This window comes from Peromyscus eremicus, chromosome 7, assembly GCF_949786415.1.
Source record: "Peromyscus eremicus chromosome 7, PerEre_H2_v1, whole genome shotgun sequence".
Taxonomy (NCBI): domain Eukaryota; kingdom Metazoa; phylum Chordata; class Mammalia; order Rodentia; family Cricetidae; genus Peromyscus; species Peromyscus eremicus.
Window position 1 is genome coordinate 60,069,306 of NC_081422.1, and position 18,812 is coordinate 60,088,117.

Genomic DNA, 18,812 nt, shown 5'->3' on the forward strand with positions numbered 1-18,812 from the left:
AGCCTTGATGTCTCCACGGGCCCTTCCTTGCACTCTGGACTCTTCAGACCCCACTACCCCACCAAGCCTGCAGACATAAGACAAGAGTGATGAGATGTGTTCAGGATTAGAAAAAAAAAAAAAAAAAATCAGGTTACAAGGACAGTGAGATATCGATTACACAACTTAGATTGGCCAAAACCCGAAAACAAAAAAACACACAAACAGAAACCACAGAGAAAGCTGGACGATGCCAGATGTCAGGGCAGAAGGTACCGATGTTCCGGCCAGTGCGCTCTGCTGGTAGCAGCAGCCTGAGGCTGGCATTCTGGAATCCAGTCTGGCAGTAAGGGAGGAAATGCTTCTTAACCAGAAGGAAGAAAAATAAATCAAAGCTAAACAAAATCAATAAAATTAATGTTGTAAAAATTCCTCTAGCAACATGAACCATCCTCTGGGCAGCCTAAGGGTCTGAGAAACTGCTGTTCCCCTCTGCATGGAATAGCTCTTCCAATCCTTCTCCCTCAGCGGGCTGGCTCCTTGTCACTCCTTACGGAGACTGGCTGAAGTGTCATATTCCCACCGTTAACTGTGCCACCTACCCTATCCATCCCTCCACTTCTCAGCAGCCTTTCATCGCCAGAGCACGGTCACAATTTTATAATTCTGTGACCCACTGCGCTCCACTTTGGGCCCATTTCCCTGTCATTTCATACTCAAAAGAAACAAACAAACAAAAAAAAATTGGGCTTTTTTCCTCCTTTCTTTATTGTTTGGTTGGCGTTTTGTTTTCTTTTGAAACCAAACCTAGCTATGTGGCCCAGGTTGGTCTCCAACACATGGGCTCATGTGACCTCCCACCTCAGCTTCCCTCCGAAGTCAGGTATGGATACCCTCTGACTACCCTGCAAGATCCCGGGATACCCTGGAGCCACCCATTGCCCCCCCCTCCTCCCCCCACCCCGGAAGCTCAGAAGTTCACCCCGGCCAAAACTTGTGAGCATGGCAGTATTCCACGCTGAGTTCTTTCATTGCCTTGGTTCTCCTTCTGCTGTTTTATTCTGCTGGGTGAACAGAAGGAGAAAAGGGAGGAGGATGGGAAGTGAAACTCAAATCTAGGTGATGTTAGACTGACCTATGATGGGAGCCCGGATGCAGATGTTTGCAATTCCACGTGTTCATGTGATGTTCGGACACTGTCCAGATGTCTCTGGATTTTAGTCCCCCTCTGTCCTTGATGGAGGGGATGCTCTAACTGGTGGCGTGTGGCCAGAAGATTTATCCCAGCCCCAAAAGACTGCTCAGAATGGGCCCTGGGGACCTCAAGTGCTAGGCTGTGGGGCCTCCCTCTAGAACAGATAAATTAAAGACAAGGAAAAGGTTTGGGGGTGTTGAGAAAAGGCCTCTCAATGTAGAGGGATGATTTTTGCCCTGTCCTTCTATTTAGAAAAGATCAAATCTATAGAAAAGATAAAAGAATAGTGCCACATTTTAGCATTTTTCCTCATTTCAGATTTGAGGTTATTTTTAATTAAGAAAATTATTTTATGCATATGAGTATGTTCTCTGCATGTAGGTATGTATGTGCACTATATGCATACAGTTCCTGTGGAAACCAGAAGAGAGTACAGATTCCTGCCACCTCCTATCCCCAAGTGAAATTACAGACAGTTGTGAGCTGCCTTGTGGGTGATGGGAACGACGGTCCGCTGCAATAGCAGTAACCGTTCTTATCTGCTGAGCCATCTCCATCCCCAGATTTGAGTTTTGTCTTACATTTTTTATTACAGAAAATGACAGATGTGCAAAAAAGAGAACAGAATATGAACACACACCGCCCGCCATCACCCAGCTTCAGCAATGAACAGCTCAAGCACAACTTCCTTTTTCTCCTCCCAAATTATCCTAAAGCACTTTTTAAAAAAGATTTACTTTATCATTCTTAATTATGTGTAGATGCATATTATTGTTTTTAATTATGTGCTGATGCATGTGTGTGTGTATGGTTATGTGCATGTGAGGCCAGAGGTATCCGATCCTCTGGAGCTGAGTTACAGGCAGCTATTTTTGCCAGCTGACATGCATGCTGGAAATTGGATTCAAGTCCTCTAAAAGAGCAGTACTCATCCTTAGCCACTGAGTCATCTCTCCAGCTCCCAGAAAATTGGCTTTTATTTTGTTTTGGTTTATATTTGTGTTTGAGACAGGGTCTCTTTACATCTTAGGCTGATCTGGTACTCACTATGTCACTTAGGCTGGCCTCAAACTTTCTTTTCTCCTGCTTCAGTCTCCCAAGTTCTGGAATTACAGGCAGCAGATGTGTGCCATCATGTCCAGCAAATTAATAAACATTTTATCTGAATGCCATTATCTATCTCTATAGACAAAATGTGTTAAAAACAACAACAACAACAACAACAACAACAACCACAGCCGGGTGGCAGTGGCACATGACTTTAGTCCCAGCATTCAGGAGGCAGAGGCAGGAGGATCTCTGTGAGTTCCAGGCCAGCCTGGTCTACAGAGCAAGATCCAGGACAGGTACCAAACTACACAGAGAAACCCTATCTCGAAAAAAAAAAAAAAAAAGAAAAAAAGAAAAGAAAAGAAAAAAACAAAAAACCACAGCACCAGGCAGTGGTGGTGCATGCCTTTAATACCAGCATTCAGGAGGATCTCTATGAGTTCAAGGCCATGCTGGTCTACAAAGCAAGTTCCACGATAGCTAGGGCTGTTACAAAGAGTAATCCTGTCTCAAAAAAACAAAGCAAAGCAAAGCAAAACAAAACAACAACAAGAAGAAAACTAACCATGGGGAACTGGAAAGACGGCTCAGTGGTTAAGGTACTTGCTGCTCTTTCAGAGGACTTGGATTTGATTCACAGCACCCACATGGCAGCTCCAGATTCCAGGGGATCTGATGCCGCCTTCAGACCTCCTCCAGCATCAGGCACACGTGGTGCACAGACATACATGCAGGCAACACATCCATACACATAAAATAATAATAATAATAATAATCACAATACTATTTGCACTGCTAAAAATTATCAGTCCTCATTCTTTTTGTTTGTTTGTTTTTGTTTTGTTTTTTTCAAGACAAGGTTTCTCTGTGTAGCCCTGGCTATCCTGAAACTCACTCTGTAGACTAGGCTGGCCTCAACTAGGCTGGCCTCGAACTCACAGAGATCCGCCTGCCTCTTGCCTCCCAAGTGCTGGGATAAAAGTGTGCGCCACCACTGCCCGGCTCCTCTGTGGTTTCTTAAGGGTTTTTTTCCTTTTCTTTTCGTTTAAAGATTTTTTTTTTTAATTTGAGGTGGTGGTGCACACCTTTATCCCAGCACTCAGGAGGCAGAGGCATGTGACTCTCTGTGAGTTTCAGGCTAACCCGATCTACAGAGAGAATTCTATGACAGCCAAGTATACACAGAGAAACCCTCTCTTGAAAAACAAACAAACAAAAAAACCCAACAAAAAAAAAACCCTATTTTTTAAAATTTATGTGTATGTGTCATCTCTGTGTGTATACATATGTATATGTGTCTGTGTGTGTATATATATGTGTATGTGTGTGTATATATATGTGTCTGTGTGTGTATATATATGTGTATGTGTGTGTATACATGTGTATGTGTGTAACTTCAGAGACTAAATGAGGGGACTAGTGACTGAACTCAGATCCTCTACAAGAGCAGTACATGCTCTTAACTGCTAAGCCATCTCTTCAGTCCTCCACTGTGAGAGGCCGTTTTCAGGTTTCTCATGGCTTTACCCAGCAGGTCTGCGTAGAGAGGATGATTGGACCACGGGCCTGAGTGCAGGTGTCTGAGATATTCTTCACTTGGCTGTGCTGGGTGGGAGGTCTTTTGCTCCACCCCTTGGCATTTCTATAAATGCCTTAGGGCAGAGACAGTCAGGGCCCGTTGGAATAGGTTCCAGGCCCTCTCGAGGCTATCCTTTATTTTCTACCTGTTTATCACCACACTCTAAATCCTTCTGTCTAATATTTCCTGCTGCTCACACTCAAGAAAACTCTGGGGAGCTGTGGGGTTGGTGTGTAAATGCCCCGCACTCCACCTTTAAAATTATATATATATATATATATTTGAGGCAGCATCTCACTATGCAGCTCTGGCTGGCCTGGAACTAGCTTGTGAAGACCAAACTGGACTTGAACTTACAGACGCAGAACACCATCTGCCTCTTCCTCTCCAATGCAAGGATTAAAAGTGTAAGCCCCCACAACTGCCTAAAATATATTTTAGCTAACACATGGTAGTTGTATGAATTTACAAGGCACATTGTTACACCCACATGGAAGCTCCAGTTCCAGGGGATCTGATGCCCTCTTCAGACCTCCTCCAGCATCAGCACACATGTGGTGCACAGATATACATGCAGGCAACACATCTGTACACATAATCATCATCATCATCATCATCATCATCATCTCAATATTATTTGCACTACTAAAAGTTATGAGTCCTCATTCCATTTGTTTGTTTGTTTTTTGAGACAGGGTTTTTCTATGTAGCCCTGGCTGTTCTGGAGTTCACAATGTAGATCAGGCTGGCCTTAAACTCAGAGAACCGCTTGCCTCTGCCTCCTGAGTGCTGGGATTAAAGGTTTGCCCCACCATGCCTGGCTTTTTATTTTATTTTGGAGATAAGATCTCTCTAGGAAGTCCAAGCTAGGTTGAACTCAAGATCCCCCAGTCTCAACTTCCCAAGGGCCAGAATTCAATCATGTAGTACCATGCTGAGTCCTAGATACGTCGGGATGTTAATTCTATTTGTCATGATGTAGAATATCTACATGTTTCAGAATTGAGTTTCTGGGTTTTTTGTTTGTTTGTTTGTTTGATTGATTGTTTTGTTTTGTTTTTGTTTTGGAGACAGAGTTTAACTGTGTAACTTTCTAAGAGGTGTCACCCTCTGCTGTGATGACAAATAAAGAGGGGACGGACAACTTCCGGTTTGTTCTCGACTTCTTTCGATCTACATCCAGTTTTATTTCCCACCAGAGGACACTGTTGACCCACAGTGACTTCGGGCCATCACAATCTCAGCTGAAAACTAGAAGCATGGTGATGTGCTGACATCCCCGAGACCACCCTGAGAGAATCCCCCTGCATCCTTTTCAGGAGATGGATATAGTTCTCTGAGGCAGTGACCACCGAGTCCATCTCCAGCCTCAAGCCCCCTCTAGTCACACTCTTCCCAGCTGTATCCACAGTGGCTTGAGGCCATGCCGGATAAGGAGTACCCAGCCTCATTACCTAAAGGTGATTCCATTAACACAGTAACTGTTTCTGTGGCCTCCCATTATAGTATTATAGAATACAGAATAAATCCTGTATTCTACTTTTCATACGTATCAAAGGAGCTAAAGACGTAGCTTAGTTGTAGAATTCTTGTCTACTGTGCACAAAGCCTTGTCTTCCATGTCCAGCACCACATAAAAGCATGAACTTTTGTGCAGGATCCTGGCCAGAGCGGCTGGGAGCGATTGGGTTCTGGGTTGTTTTCAGCAGGGCAGAACATGTCAGGCCTGCCGAAGCTCAGGTCCTCAACACACGGGGGAGCCAGAGTCAGCATGGCGTTGCAGCTCACCAGCGCTGTAATGTGTGTAAGCGTGTGCACAAGGATCTGTCCTCAACACTAATAAGGCAGTGACCTCAGGCCACAGGGACAGGAGGAGGGAGAAGGTATGGGATCTACCGGTGAAGGAGGAGACTCCGTTGGAGGTCAGGAATTCATTTTTTGTTTTTTGTTTTTTTCTTCTTTCTATTATATATATCTTGGGAATTAAACACAGGTCTTCAGGCTTGGCAGTAATACCCTTATCTGCTGGCCTTGCTTTTTTGTTTTTAACAGGGCCTCATGTAGTCCGGGGTGACCTCTATGTCAATATGTAGCCAAGTATGGCATCAACTTCTGGTCCTCCTGCCTCTACCTTTGATTGTAACAAGGCCTGAGATTACAGACCTGGGTTTTTTGAGTGCTGGAGACTGAACCCAGGATTTCATCTAATACCCGACCTTCTTCCTCAGTCTTGTATTGGTTTTTGCTTTTCTTTTCTCTCTCTCTCTCTTTCTTTCTTTCTTTCTTTCTTTCTTTCTTTCTTTCTTTCCTTCCTCCCTTCCTTTCTTTTTTTTTTGCTCTTTTTCAGATAGGTTTTCTCATGAACAGGCTGGGCCTCCATCTGGTTATGTAGCTGAGGATGACCTTGAACATCTGGGCCTCCTGCCTCTACCTCCTTGAGTGTTATGATTGCACCATGCCTGGCTTAGTTTATCTTCTATTATTTTTATTTATTTATTTATTTTTTTGAGACAGGGTCTCACTAAATTACTGAGGCTGGCCTTGAACTCACTCTGTAGCCCAGACAGGCTTTAGACTCATGAACCTCTTGAGTAGCTAGGATTACAGGCCTCCATGCCTGGCTCCAAATGAACCTCTAAAAGCCTAATTTCTGATGCTGACAAACAAGAGGGAAAGAGATGCTTGCCTAGGAAATGCATGAGCTGACACAGACACAAACACATAATTTGAAAATACACATAAAATAAAAATGAAAAGATAAATTAGGGCTTGGAGAGATGGTGCAGTAATTGAGAAGTACTTACTGCTCTTACAGAAGACCCAGGTTCATTTCCCAGTAAACAAAAGGTCTCATAACTGTCTGTAACTCCATTTCCACGGGATTCAACACTCTCCTGTGGCCCCCATGGAAACCAGGCATGCACATGGTACACATACACACACGCAGGTAAACATTCATAGACATATTTTTTTTAGAAGTAAAAAATAAGTAAGTCTTAAAATAATAATTCTAGGGGGCTGGAGAGATGGCTCAGAGGTTAAGAGTACTGACTGCTCTTCCAGAGGTCCTGAGTTCAATTCCCAGCAACCACATGGTGGCTCACAACCATCTGTAATGAGATCTGGTGCCCTCTTCTGACCTACAGTCATACATGCTGTATACATAATAAATAAATCTTTAAAATAATAATAATAGTAATAATTCTAATAATACCTGTGCAGACTAGTTTTATGTCAAATTGACATAAGCTAGAGTCATCAGAAAGGAGGAAACCTCAGTTGAGAAAATGCCTCCAATGATCAGGTTACAGGCAAGCCTATGGGGCATTTTCTTAATTAGTGATTGATCAGGGGAGGGCTGAACCCATTTTGGGTGGTGCCATCCCTGGGCTGGTGGTCCTGGGCTCTGTGAGAAAGCAGGCTGAGTAGACCATGAAGAACAAGCCAGTAAACAGCCTCCTCCATGGCCTCTGCATTAGCTCCTGCCTCCAGGATCCTGCCTTGTTTGAGTTCCTGTTCTGGCTTCCTTCAATGATCGACAATAATTCAGAAGTGTAAGCCAAATAAACAAATAAACCTTGCCTTCCCAAGTTACTTTTTGGTCATGTTTCATTGCATCAATAGAAACCCTAACTGACCCAGTGTTTCAGAAAGTGTTCTAATCCTGACCCAGTGTTTCAGAAAGTGTTCTGTAGCCAGTGCAAAGCTGAGGCAGAACTTCTCCTCCTAGGAGGCCTCCTCCCGGATTGCTCCAAACCTAAGACACAGCTCTTCTCTGGAGGCTCCTGGCCTGGTGTCTGCTGCATATGACAGCTTTGCAGCGTCCACTGCCCTCCCTTCCCAGCGGGAGGATCCCCACCCAGCTCCCTGCCTGAATGTGACCTTTTTAAGATGGAGATCGTGACTGATTCACCCTGCCTTCTTTCCCAAGTTGCTTTTTGGTCATGGTGTTACACCGCCTGACAAGATTCAGTCAAATGATACTAAAGCTCATCAAAGAGAAACAAGTCTGTAAACACCGACGATATTAGGAAAACAAGCAGGGTGTGGGGAGACGATGGTGCCAGGCACTGAAACAAGTGGAGAGGAGCTGATAGATTTTCTTTTTTAATATACGAGTACGGAAGGCCCTAGGCTCAATCCCCATCCCTGGAAAAAGAGACGCACTCTTGATGACAACTCTCTAAGAATCTGTCTCTACAGGTATGTGTGGGGAGGAGGTGTTTGGTTGTTTTTTTAACTGTAGCAAAGAACTGGAAACAACCCAAGGGTCCATCAGTAGAACACACCGAAATCAAAAGGCGCGCCCACACGAGCAATGCGGGGCAGCGTTAAAGAGAAAGGAGCGGATCTGTGCTTGCTGGGATAGAACGGCTGAGAGATGGGGACTCGACACAGGAAGTGTTGGACGAGGCTCTCTTCCATTCTTTTCTTTCTTTTTTTCACAGGGTCTCTCTACAGAGCCCTGGCTGTCCTGGAACTCACTCTGTAGACCAGACTGGCCTCGAACACAGAGATCCCCTGCCTCTGCCTCTGGAGTGTGCCACCATGTCTGGATGGGTTGTTTGTTTTTAAGATAGAACCAGATATGTAGAACAGGTTGGCCGTGAACTTAAGGCAATCCTCATGGTAAGAGATGATTTCTTTTCTTCATTTTTGTTTTGTTTTGTTTCTAATTTTTGTTTTCCTAGAGCTGAGGACCATTAAGCTAAATCCCCAATGTCTTTTTGGTAATTAAAAAAAAAATATTTATTCGCCAGGCATAGAGGTGGTGCACCTTTAATCCTAGCACTCAGGAGGCAGAGGCAGGCGGATCTCTGAGTTCGAGGCCAGCCTGGTCTACAGAGCTAGTTTCAGGACAGCAAAAGCTACACAGAGAAGCCCTGTCTAGGGGGGAAAAATTATTTATTTATTTATGGAGGGGCACACACGTGCCATGGTGTACATATAAAGAAGTCAGAACACAATCTGTAGAAGTCAGCTCTTCTTCCATCAGTAGGTACCAACAATCAGATAATGGAGTTTGGCAGCAATCCCAACACTGCACAGACCGGACAGAGTGTGTGCATCTGTAACCCTGGAGGCAGGAAGTTCAGAAGTTCAAGGTCATCCTCATCTAATATGGAGTTCAGGAGCCTATAGGCTAACAAGATCCTGTCTCTAGCATAGCCAGATCTGACATCAAAAATAAACAAATCAGGGCTGGAGAGAAGATTCAGCAGGTAAGAGCACTTGCTCCTCTTGCTGATGACCTGAGTCTGATCCTCAGTATCCGCCCGAATGGTGACTCACAACCATCTATAACTCCAGTTCCAGGGGATCTGACACCCTCTTCTGACCTCTTTAGGCACCAGTAACACACTATACACAGACATACATGCAGGTAAAACTTTCATACACATAAAAAATAAATAAAGCTTTAACTATAAATAAATTTGGGATTTGCCAGGGTAAGGACCGTCAGTGGGGCAAGGAGAGACACAGGGAGGCTGATGAAAGTGCTGGGGTACCCTAGAAGAGACAATGGGGTCTCAGGGGTCAGTGTGAAGGAATAAGAAGCAGCTGGAGGTAGAATCAACAGGCGTGGCTGTGAGTGAGGGATGGGAGGCAAGAGTGGCTTTGAGGCTTATGGTCGGCTAGGTTTTATCCTTGCCTCCACCCAGCCCAGTAGTCATAGCCTCTTTTGCTGGGACCTATGCATGCACACGTCTAGTACCCAAGACTATGTACTCCAGACCTAGCTCCCGGGCAGGTCTACAAAGGCACCAGCCTTTTCCAGGAAAGCATCCTGCCATGAGTCACAGCTGGCTGGCTGCCTCCTGGTGTTAGCCTGAGATGGCACACAGACTCAGCCTGTTGGGTACTAAGAAAGGAACCTAGACCTGATCCCAGAGGCTGCCCCAGGCTGCTGCATTAGTGCCCTGCTTCTGGACTCCCAAACCCTTGCGCTCTAGCCTAGATCTCTAGGTCAGCTAAGTGTGACCAGCATCCTGTTCCACTTGCCCAAAGCCTTGAATGAAGAACCTGCTCAGAGGTGGCCCAGCCCCTTTTCCTCAAGGCCTTGGACAACCCTTGCCTCTCCTGTTGGATATGGTCTTTCAGAACCCTATTTTGGAGGCCCTCCTTCTCCGGCATCCTGTTTAAAGTGCCCTGGCTGGCCTCCCACTGCCTGAGACCCTGCATTCAGGGCAGCAGTGTCTTTCGGTTGTCAGGGCCTGGCCTCCATTGATAACAGCACTACCACCCAGCTCTGGCCCAGAACTGGCTCTGCATTCAGCTCTACACAGCCCATCCTCTCGGGCCTGCAGGCTCTCCCTGCTGGTGTCCGCACAGAAGGTTCTGGAGTCTGGTGGAATGGCACACACCTGTGTGAGGCCTCGGTCAGGAGATTTGAGTTTGAGGCTAGCCTGAGCTGCTTAATGAGACTCAAAAGCAAATAAGGAGCTCATTAGACAGCTCAGTGGGTAACGGTGTTTGCTGCCAAGTCTGGCCACCTGTGTTCCATCCCCAGGACCCAGAATGGTGGAAAGTGAGAACTGGCCCGATTCCACCAAGTTGTCATCTGACCTCCATACACACACCAAGGCTCGAGTCCACACACATACACACACTTGAGCAAATAGATAACATAATGAAGAAACACTGAAGGATGTAGCTCAGTTGGTACAGTGCTTGCCTAGCATCTGTACCACCTGAGTCAGAGCCCTAGCACTGCATGTAGTGGGCGTGGCGATACATGCCTATAATCTCAGCACTGGGAAAGCGGTGGCAGAAGGATCAGAAGTTCAAAGTCATCCTCAGGTACATAGCAAGTTGAGGCCAGCCTGAGCTACATGGGACCCTGTCTCAAAAACAAAAAACAAAACAAAACAAAACAAAGGGAATAAATGAGAGTGGACTGTGGGTATGATGAGCTGGGCCACTCATCTGTATGTGACTTTGGCCAGGCACATGACCTCTCCACATCTTCACCTGTCTGATAGTATCCCTAGCACACTAGAGGCGCCTGTAAGTCCTTTCTGTATTGCTTAACCAGAAGCCTTGCCTGGAGCACATGCACAAAGTCAGCCACTTCATCTCCACCGGCAGATGCAGACACAGACTCACAGGGAGTGCTGTGTCTTTAGGGACTACAGGCTGGGGAGTGATAAGGCCCAACTTGCCTGTGTCCTGACTCATCACCCATCTTCCCTGCATCTGCCTTGTCATTTTGGCCCCAGAAGGCAGGAGGCGAGCACGTGTGTTGTCAACCCAGGATGGAGAATGCAGAAGCCGAAGCTGAAACTCGGAGAACCCCTGAGGAGATGTCATCGAGGGAGACAATTGGAGAGGGGTGTGGCGGTCATCTCTCCTGTATAGGTGAAGCTCCTGCAAGATGAAGCATGCAGGAAGGCCTCCAGGTTCACCGTTGGTCACGGAATCCTCAATGTCACAAGAAGGGCCATCAAGATGTTTCATCAGGTTAAGGCACTGTCATCAAGCCTTAAGATGAGAGTGCCAGGAAAGAGAAAAGTGATGAAAAGCGATTCCCACAAGTTGTTCTCTCTCTCTCCCTTCTCCTCCCTCTCTCTCTTTCTCTCTCTCTCTCCCCCCCTCACACAAACACACACACACACACACACACAAACATATAAATAAATAATATTTTTAAGGCACAAAAAACAGCTTTGGTGGCACATGCATGTAATTTCAGCACTCGGTAGGCTGAGGCAAGGCAGGTCTTAAGTTTTAGGCCAGTCTGGGTTGTACAGCAGGACTTTGTCTCAAGAGAGTTGGGGAGCAGGGAAAATAGCTAAGTTACAGAACCAATTTAAGTGTCCAACAACAAAGGAATAGATAAGGAAAGTGTGGCAAATGTACAAAATAGAACAATAAGGTTATATTGTCTCCAGGGAAATGGACACAACTGGCATCCTATTAAGTAACTAAGCGAGTTTCAGAAAGATAAACATTGTAGCTTTAAACCCCCTTTTTGGTTCTTTCTCTCACGAAAAAAAAAAAAAAAAGATTGTGTGTGTGTGTGTGTGTGTGTGTGTGTGTGTGTGTACCTGAATGTATATATGCACACACACCACATATATGTAATGCCTGAGGATGCCTGAAGAGGGCCTCAGACCCCTTGGACCTGGAGTTACTGATAGCTGAGCTCTCCAATGTGGATGCTAGGACTAGAACCCTGGTCCTCTGCAAGAGCAGTGAGTGTTCTTAACTACTGAGCCATTTCTCCGGCCCTGGTTTTTCTCTTTCATGATTCTCTAGATTTTTTTTTTCTCTGTTTTTGTGAGACAGCGTTTCTCTGTGTAGCCCTGGCTGTCCTGGAACTCAATTTGTAGACCAGGCTGGCCTTAAACTCACAGAGATCCACCTGCCTCTGCCTCCAAGTGCTGGGATTAAAGGAGTACACCACCACCACCACCACCCTGCTGATTTTCTAGACTTTTTTTATATAGTCATATACAATCATGTATGTGTGTGTCTGTGTGTATGTATGTGTGCATGCGTGAGTGAGTGAGTGAGTGTGTGTGTGTGTGTGTGTGTGTTAAATGAAAGTAGAAGTAAAGTTGTCTAGGGGGACAAAGGGAATTAAACAGGAAAGGGGAGGGCAGAGAAAAGGAAGACAGGGAAACTAGGCAGGAAAGAGGATCTCACGAATATGCAGAGGGATGTGAATTGTGACCCAAGGTCTTTTAGGTGCCACAAAACTGGACCTAGAGCCTTGGACAGCAGGCGAGGCCTCCCAGCTCCCGGCCTCCCTCCTGGCCACCTAGAGTTACCTGACACTCTGAACACACCGCCACACACTGCCACACCTCCTTTGCCAGCCTCAGTTCCTCCGGGTCACCTGCCTTTCCCTCCCTCCCTCCTCAGAAGCATGAAACCCTGCACATTGTTTAGAAGCTGGCTCAGATGTCACCAGCTCTGGGAAGCTGCCTCCTGCCCCACCAGCGAGCTAAGAGCTTCTCTGTGGGTACCTCAGCCTAAGTCTCACAGCATGAGGAGCATGGTGGTAGAATTGGTAACTATCCTTCAGGCCCCAGGGCCTCGTCTAAAACATGAAAGAAGGAAGCCATTTCCACCTTCTTTGGGCCAGGCATCGATCAAAGTGACCAAGCAGCACCCCCTTTCCCATCCCCAAACTCGGTCCGCCAGCAGTTCCGTCCACCTGAGCCTGCACAGTGGAGACGCTGTACCAGGCAGCCTTTCAGCCTCCACGATGAGCAAACAGGCTTGTGCCTCCCTCTCCTCTAGGACCTGCTGAGGAAGGCAGAGGCCAGGATCATCTCTCAGGAAGCCTTGTGCCAGCCTGTGTCTTAGCAGCTCGTGATTCAGGTCAGCTCCCTACCCTTCCCCTCGTGAAGAGGCCCTGTCACCTTCGCAATTGTTCTGGGGCTGGGGTGATGGCTTAGTCAGCAAAGTGCTGGCAGCCCAAAGATGAGGACCTGAGTTCGATGCCCAGCACCCACATATAAGCTGGGTGCTATGCTGGGTAGTGGTGGGGCACGCCTTTAATCCCAGAACTCGGGAGGCAGAGGCAGGTGGATCTCTGTGATTTCGAGGCCAGCCTGGGCTGCAGAGTTCCAGGAAAGACGCAAAACTACACAGAGAAACCCTGTCTCGAAAAACCAAAAATAAATAAATAAATAAAAATTTTTTAAAAATTTAAAAAAAAAAAAGCTGGGTGCCGTGGTATGTGACCATAATCCCACTGCCGGGGAAAGGAAGACAGGAAGGTCCCTGGAGCTCACAGGCCAACCAATTTAACCGAATTAGTGAACTCCAGAGTTAATGAGAGACCTTGTCTCAAAACAAGGTAGAGAGGGCCAGTGAGATGGCTCCGTCGGGAAAGGGCGCTTGTCACTAACACCTGGGTTTGACTCCCGGCATCCACACGGTAGAGAGAACTGACTACTGCAAGTTGTCCTCTGAGCTCCAGCGTGGTGTGCCCCTACCCACACAAATAAATAAATAAATGTAAATTAAAAAAATAAACAACTCAGAGCAGTTGAGGAAGATATCTGACATTTTCTCTGGCTGCCATGTACACACTACACACACACACACACACACACACACACACACACACACACATTACCTCATGGATATAGGAAATGAAGGAAGCCATCCCCATTGAGGGAAAGGGAAAGCGGTCTCCTCAGCTCCCCTCAAAAGCGGACCTCCCGGGGCAGGCTTGATCAGCTGCTTCCTGCTCAGCTTGAGGGCTGCAGACTTTTCGCTCCTTTGCAACCTGTTTCACACATTTTTTTGAGCTGGCTGAGGCTGTTGTACCTGGGCCGAGACAGGGGGATGACTCAGAGACCACTTGGGAAACAGGCGGTCCAGTGAGCTGTGGCCTCTGGCTTGTGCACCCGCATCTGTCTCCTTCAGAAACCACTATGGCTACCAGCCAGGACACCAAACAAGAGAACAGAGGAAGGCTGGGGCCAGCCTGGGCTACATGAGACTCTGGCTAAATAAATAAATAAATAAATAATAAAAGCAAACAAACAAAACACAGAAAGGCAAGACAGAGCTCTTGTTGTATGCCAATTGTAGGCACTGGGATAAAGCAGGGAACAAAAACCAGATCTACTTCTTCCCACATGGAGGGAAGAGTTCGTCTTGTCCAGGTTATCCTCAACTCTTCATCTGCCTACTTCCACCTCCCAAATGGCAAGATTACTGGCCAGCATACACAGAGTTTACTAGGATGACGGCTTGTACTTACTGAGCATTCTGTGTGTGTGTGTGTGTGTGTGTGTGTGTGTGTGTGTGTGTGTGTGTGTGTGTGACTGCATGCAGGTGTGGCTACTTGTGCTTGTGGAGTTCAGAGGTCAAGATAGGGTATCTTTCTGAGACAGGTTGTTGTTGTTTTGTTTTGTTTTTTCTTTTCTTTTTTTTCTTTTTTTCTTTTTTTTTTTTTTTTTTGGTTTTTTGAGACAGGGTTTCTCTGTGTAGCTTTGCACCTTTCTTGGGACTCACTTGGTAGCCCATGCTGGCCTCGAACTCACAGAGATCTGCCTGGCTCTGCCTCCCGAGTGCTGGGATTAAAGGCGTGTGTTTTTTCTTTTCAAGACAGTTTCTCTGTGTAGTCCTGGCTATAGTGGAACTCACTCTGTAGACCAGGCTGGCCTCAAACTCAAGAGATCCACCTGCCTCGGTCTCCCGAGTGCTGGGATTAAAGATGTGTGCTGCTATTGCCTGTTTTTTTGTTTGTTTGTTTGTTTTTTAACTGCACCCACAGCTCACTGATTCAGCTCAGCTGGCTGACCAGGAAGCTCCCTTGATCTGCCCGTCGCTGCCCCCATCAGCGTAGGAGTTGCTGACACACATCACAAGTCCCAGCTTTTCGTGTGAGGTCTCAGGTCCTCACACCTGCATAGCGAGCACCTTGCTAATGGAGCCATCTCTCCAGTCCCTTAAGCATATTTTTTTTAATTTTTTTCTTTTTTATTTATTTGTTTGTTTGTTTGCTTATTTATTTATTTATTTTTATGCCAAATGCTGTTTATTGAAGGAGGGAGGAGGTCTTAAATACAGGCTTACAGCACAATGGGAGAACCCCGGAGGGCAGAAGTTTGCTACTGTTTTACAATCTTGCATCTAAGCTGTTAATGCCCATTATTCAGGATACACAGACAAGGAACTTTCCTTAAGCATTCAGGAGGGTGGAACCCAGCAGGGAATTAGCATAGGGAGGATATCAAGGTCAAGGTCAGCAAGCAAGGCAACAGTTACCCAAAATGGGGGCCAGGACCCTACAGGTTCCCCTTTTACTAAAAAATGAGCTTCTGACTTAGGTTGTGTGGGACGTCTGCAGGTCACCTTACCCATCATGGAGATGCCTGCCCAGGCCACACAGGTGCTCTGTCTTAGGTTGGTGAGCAACCCCCAGGCATTACCTGTCTCTGAATACTCATTATCATACAGGCTCAATCCTGTGTGAGCTGCAGAGTTAACTGCTGCCAAAGATCTCAAAGTGGCTCTGGGCTTGCAATCTGTGTATTCAACACAGAAAAGACCAACAGAGGTCGTAGCATATTTTTTAATATTCAGTACTTTGCAAAACACATTACATGGATTATATGATTTAATTCTCACCAACATCCCTATGAGGTAGCATCTTGGAATCTGAAAGTCCTTCCTAGGTGTGGGAAATTCGCAATTCAAGGAAGAGTCCAGTTTCTACTCTGGAGATGAACCATACCCGACACACTCCCTTCCAAGCTGCCCTTGCAGCTAAGGCACAGGTCCGGGTATGGCTAATCACTAGGAGCATCCCAGCCCCTGCACTGGAGATGTGACTATCCAGATCACTTAGAGCAGGGAGGACACAGGGCCTGTGGCTTTCTCACTCACTGCTGGTGCAGTCAGCCTTGTCCCTCTAGTTCTGCAGGAGGAGGTTGAGTGTGGCATCTTAACTAGTAAAGAAGAACAAAGTCTTGCCCTGCCTTGGGGGAGGGGTGACAAGGGTGGGTAGGACCCACAGACAGTAGGGGGTCTGGGTGGAATTTTCTCTAGGGCCTGCTGGTCTGAGCCTAGGGTCCTGAGCTGGACTAGAGGTGGACACTGTAGTCTCAGAAGCCCTGCCTGGTGGCTGCATCATCATCCCTGCCAGGAGCCTGAGTTCCCCAGCATCTTTACCCCCTGCTCCATCCTTTTGCTGCATCATCATCCCTGCCAGGAGCCTGAGTCCCCAGCATCTTTACCCCCAGCTCCATCCTTTTGCTCTCCTGCCTCTCCATCCCATGGCTGAAGGCCTGCTTCTAGCCACATGACCTTGGCCTAGACACCTGTAACAGCTCTTCCTTGAGTGGCCTTTGAAACATGGGGCTGACAGAACCACACCCCCCTCCTTCAGGACATACAAGGAGACCCTAAAACCTCAGCCTCATTCCAGAGCTCTCCGTGTGGCCCAGGCTGACCTTACATTATGAAGCTGAGGATGACCTCCTGCCTCTACTTCCTGAGTGCTGGGATTTACAGGTATGTCCCATCATGCTACACAATTTATGGGACTTGAATCCAGGGCTCCAGGCATGCTAGGTGAGCCCTTTGCCAGCCGAGCCACATCCCAGTGCCATCCATTCATTCCGAAGCAGCTTCCAATGTCGTCTCATCCGGATGCTTTTCTCACAGCCACCAAGACTCCCAGGACCCCGCTCCCTCTATCTTGCCTAAGGGAGGTCCTGCGATATTTTACGGGCTCACAGAGAGCCACTGTTCAGCTTTACCATAAAGATGAGTGTATCTGACCCAGGATTCTAATCCAGACTTTGCCGTTTACAGATGGATCAAATGCTGTGTCTGGCACTACGTGGCCCCAAGTATGCCACCTGAGCAGCACTCAGTGGATGCTTTTCCTGTCAGTCTGTCCTGTTGGGGGCATGAGATGCTCCCCCAGGTTCCAGGACTGGTGGACACCAGCCAGAGGCCTGGCTGGTATGTGGGGACCTTTGCTGAACTGTGACTACCCATGAGAGGCCTGCCTGGTGTCCTGGTTTCACTTCCTCTCCTGGAGCCCATTCTCTACCATGAAATGTGATGTGGGTCAGAGGGCACGGGGTGTAAGCCTCAGCAGGGCATCTGGGACCAGTGGGAGCCACAGACGTGTTTCCATCTATGGTAATGCTTGCACACTAAGAACGAATGGGGGGCTCTGCGTATGTGTACATGCAGCTGTATTCAAGGGAGTGTGTGTGTGTGTGTGTGTGTGTGTGTGTGTGTGTGTGTGTGTGTAGCTGCTGTGGTTGTCAGCTCAGAGTGAAGAACCCACACTTCCTGTTAAAGTCAGAGCATTTTCAGAGAAGCCCTGCTCTCCCTGTGCCATGCAGCAGGTGGTGGCAGGAAGAAGGGTTTCCCCTGAGCAGTCAGGACTCTTATGTTCTTGCCCCTCAGTACTGCTAAGTCACTGCATGACCTAAACTGGCCATACTTCTCTGGGCCTCAGTTTCTACTTCTGTGAAAGCATGTGTGTGTGTGTGTGTGTGTGTGTGTGTGTGTGTGTGTGTGTAATGACCTCTGACTTCCTCCCTCCATGGAGACTCAGATTTGGACCCAGAAGGTCATCTGGGGATGGAGACACCAGGCATGTTGCCCTCTCCCACCATCCTTGGAGACACCTAGACCCTTCTATCTGAGGTCTGAGGAAGAGAAAAAAAGGGAGTTTCCAGTCGGGGAGGGCTCCCTGGCAGCCAGTCTCCTACCCTCAGCAGCAACTTCCTCTCCACCCCATCCATATCTAGGTCCTCATCCTCAACCGGAAGAGAAACAGAAACCAGTAGCACATAGGAAAAAGCTAGAGCCCTACCCCGACTCGCGCTGCCTCGGCGGGAGGGAGAGGCGGTGGGAGGTGGCCCCTCTCATAGAGCCGGCTCCTTCGTTTTCCACAGGAGAAAATCCATGTCCAGAGAGAGGCAGTGGCTTTCTCAAGGGCACCCCGCAAGACAGAACCAGTGTGGGAACTGGCTCCAGCCAACCCTTCTGAGCAAAGGCCTTTACCCAACCCCACGTCCAGTGAGAACAAAACACGGGGACAGAGCTGACACCAGGAAGCACTTCCCCTTGGGGTTGGTAAACCTGGGCACAACAGCAAAGGCATGCTCACCTCACGCCAGGCACACCTGGAGAGCAGGACCTCGGAGGAACGCAACAGCCGTCTGTGATTAGGAAGAGGGCTGAGACCGACTGCGGCTCACGTCACCTGCAGCGACAGTGACAGGAGGCAGGAGGAAGGCCCCCATGGCCAAGCTGTATGCTCAGAGTCACTGTACCCTGCCACAGATTGGGGGAGAAAGGATCCCATTGTGCAGATGAAGAAAGTTCGAGGCCAGCCTGGTCTACAGAGTGAGCTCCAGGACAGCCATGGCTACACAGAGAAACCCTGTCCCCCTCACCACCACCAGAGAGAGAGAAAGAGAGAGAGATAGAGAGAGAGATAGAGACAGAGACAGAGAAATTAAATTCCAGAGAGTCCAAGTAACATTCCCAAGATCACACAACAAAGTAGAG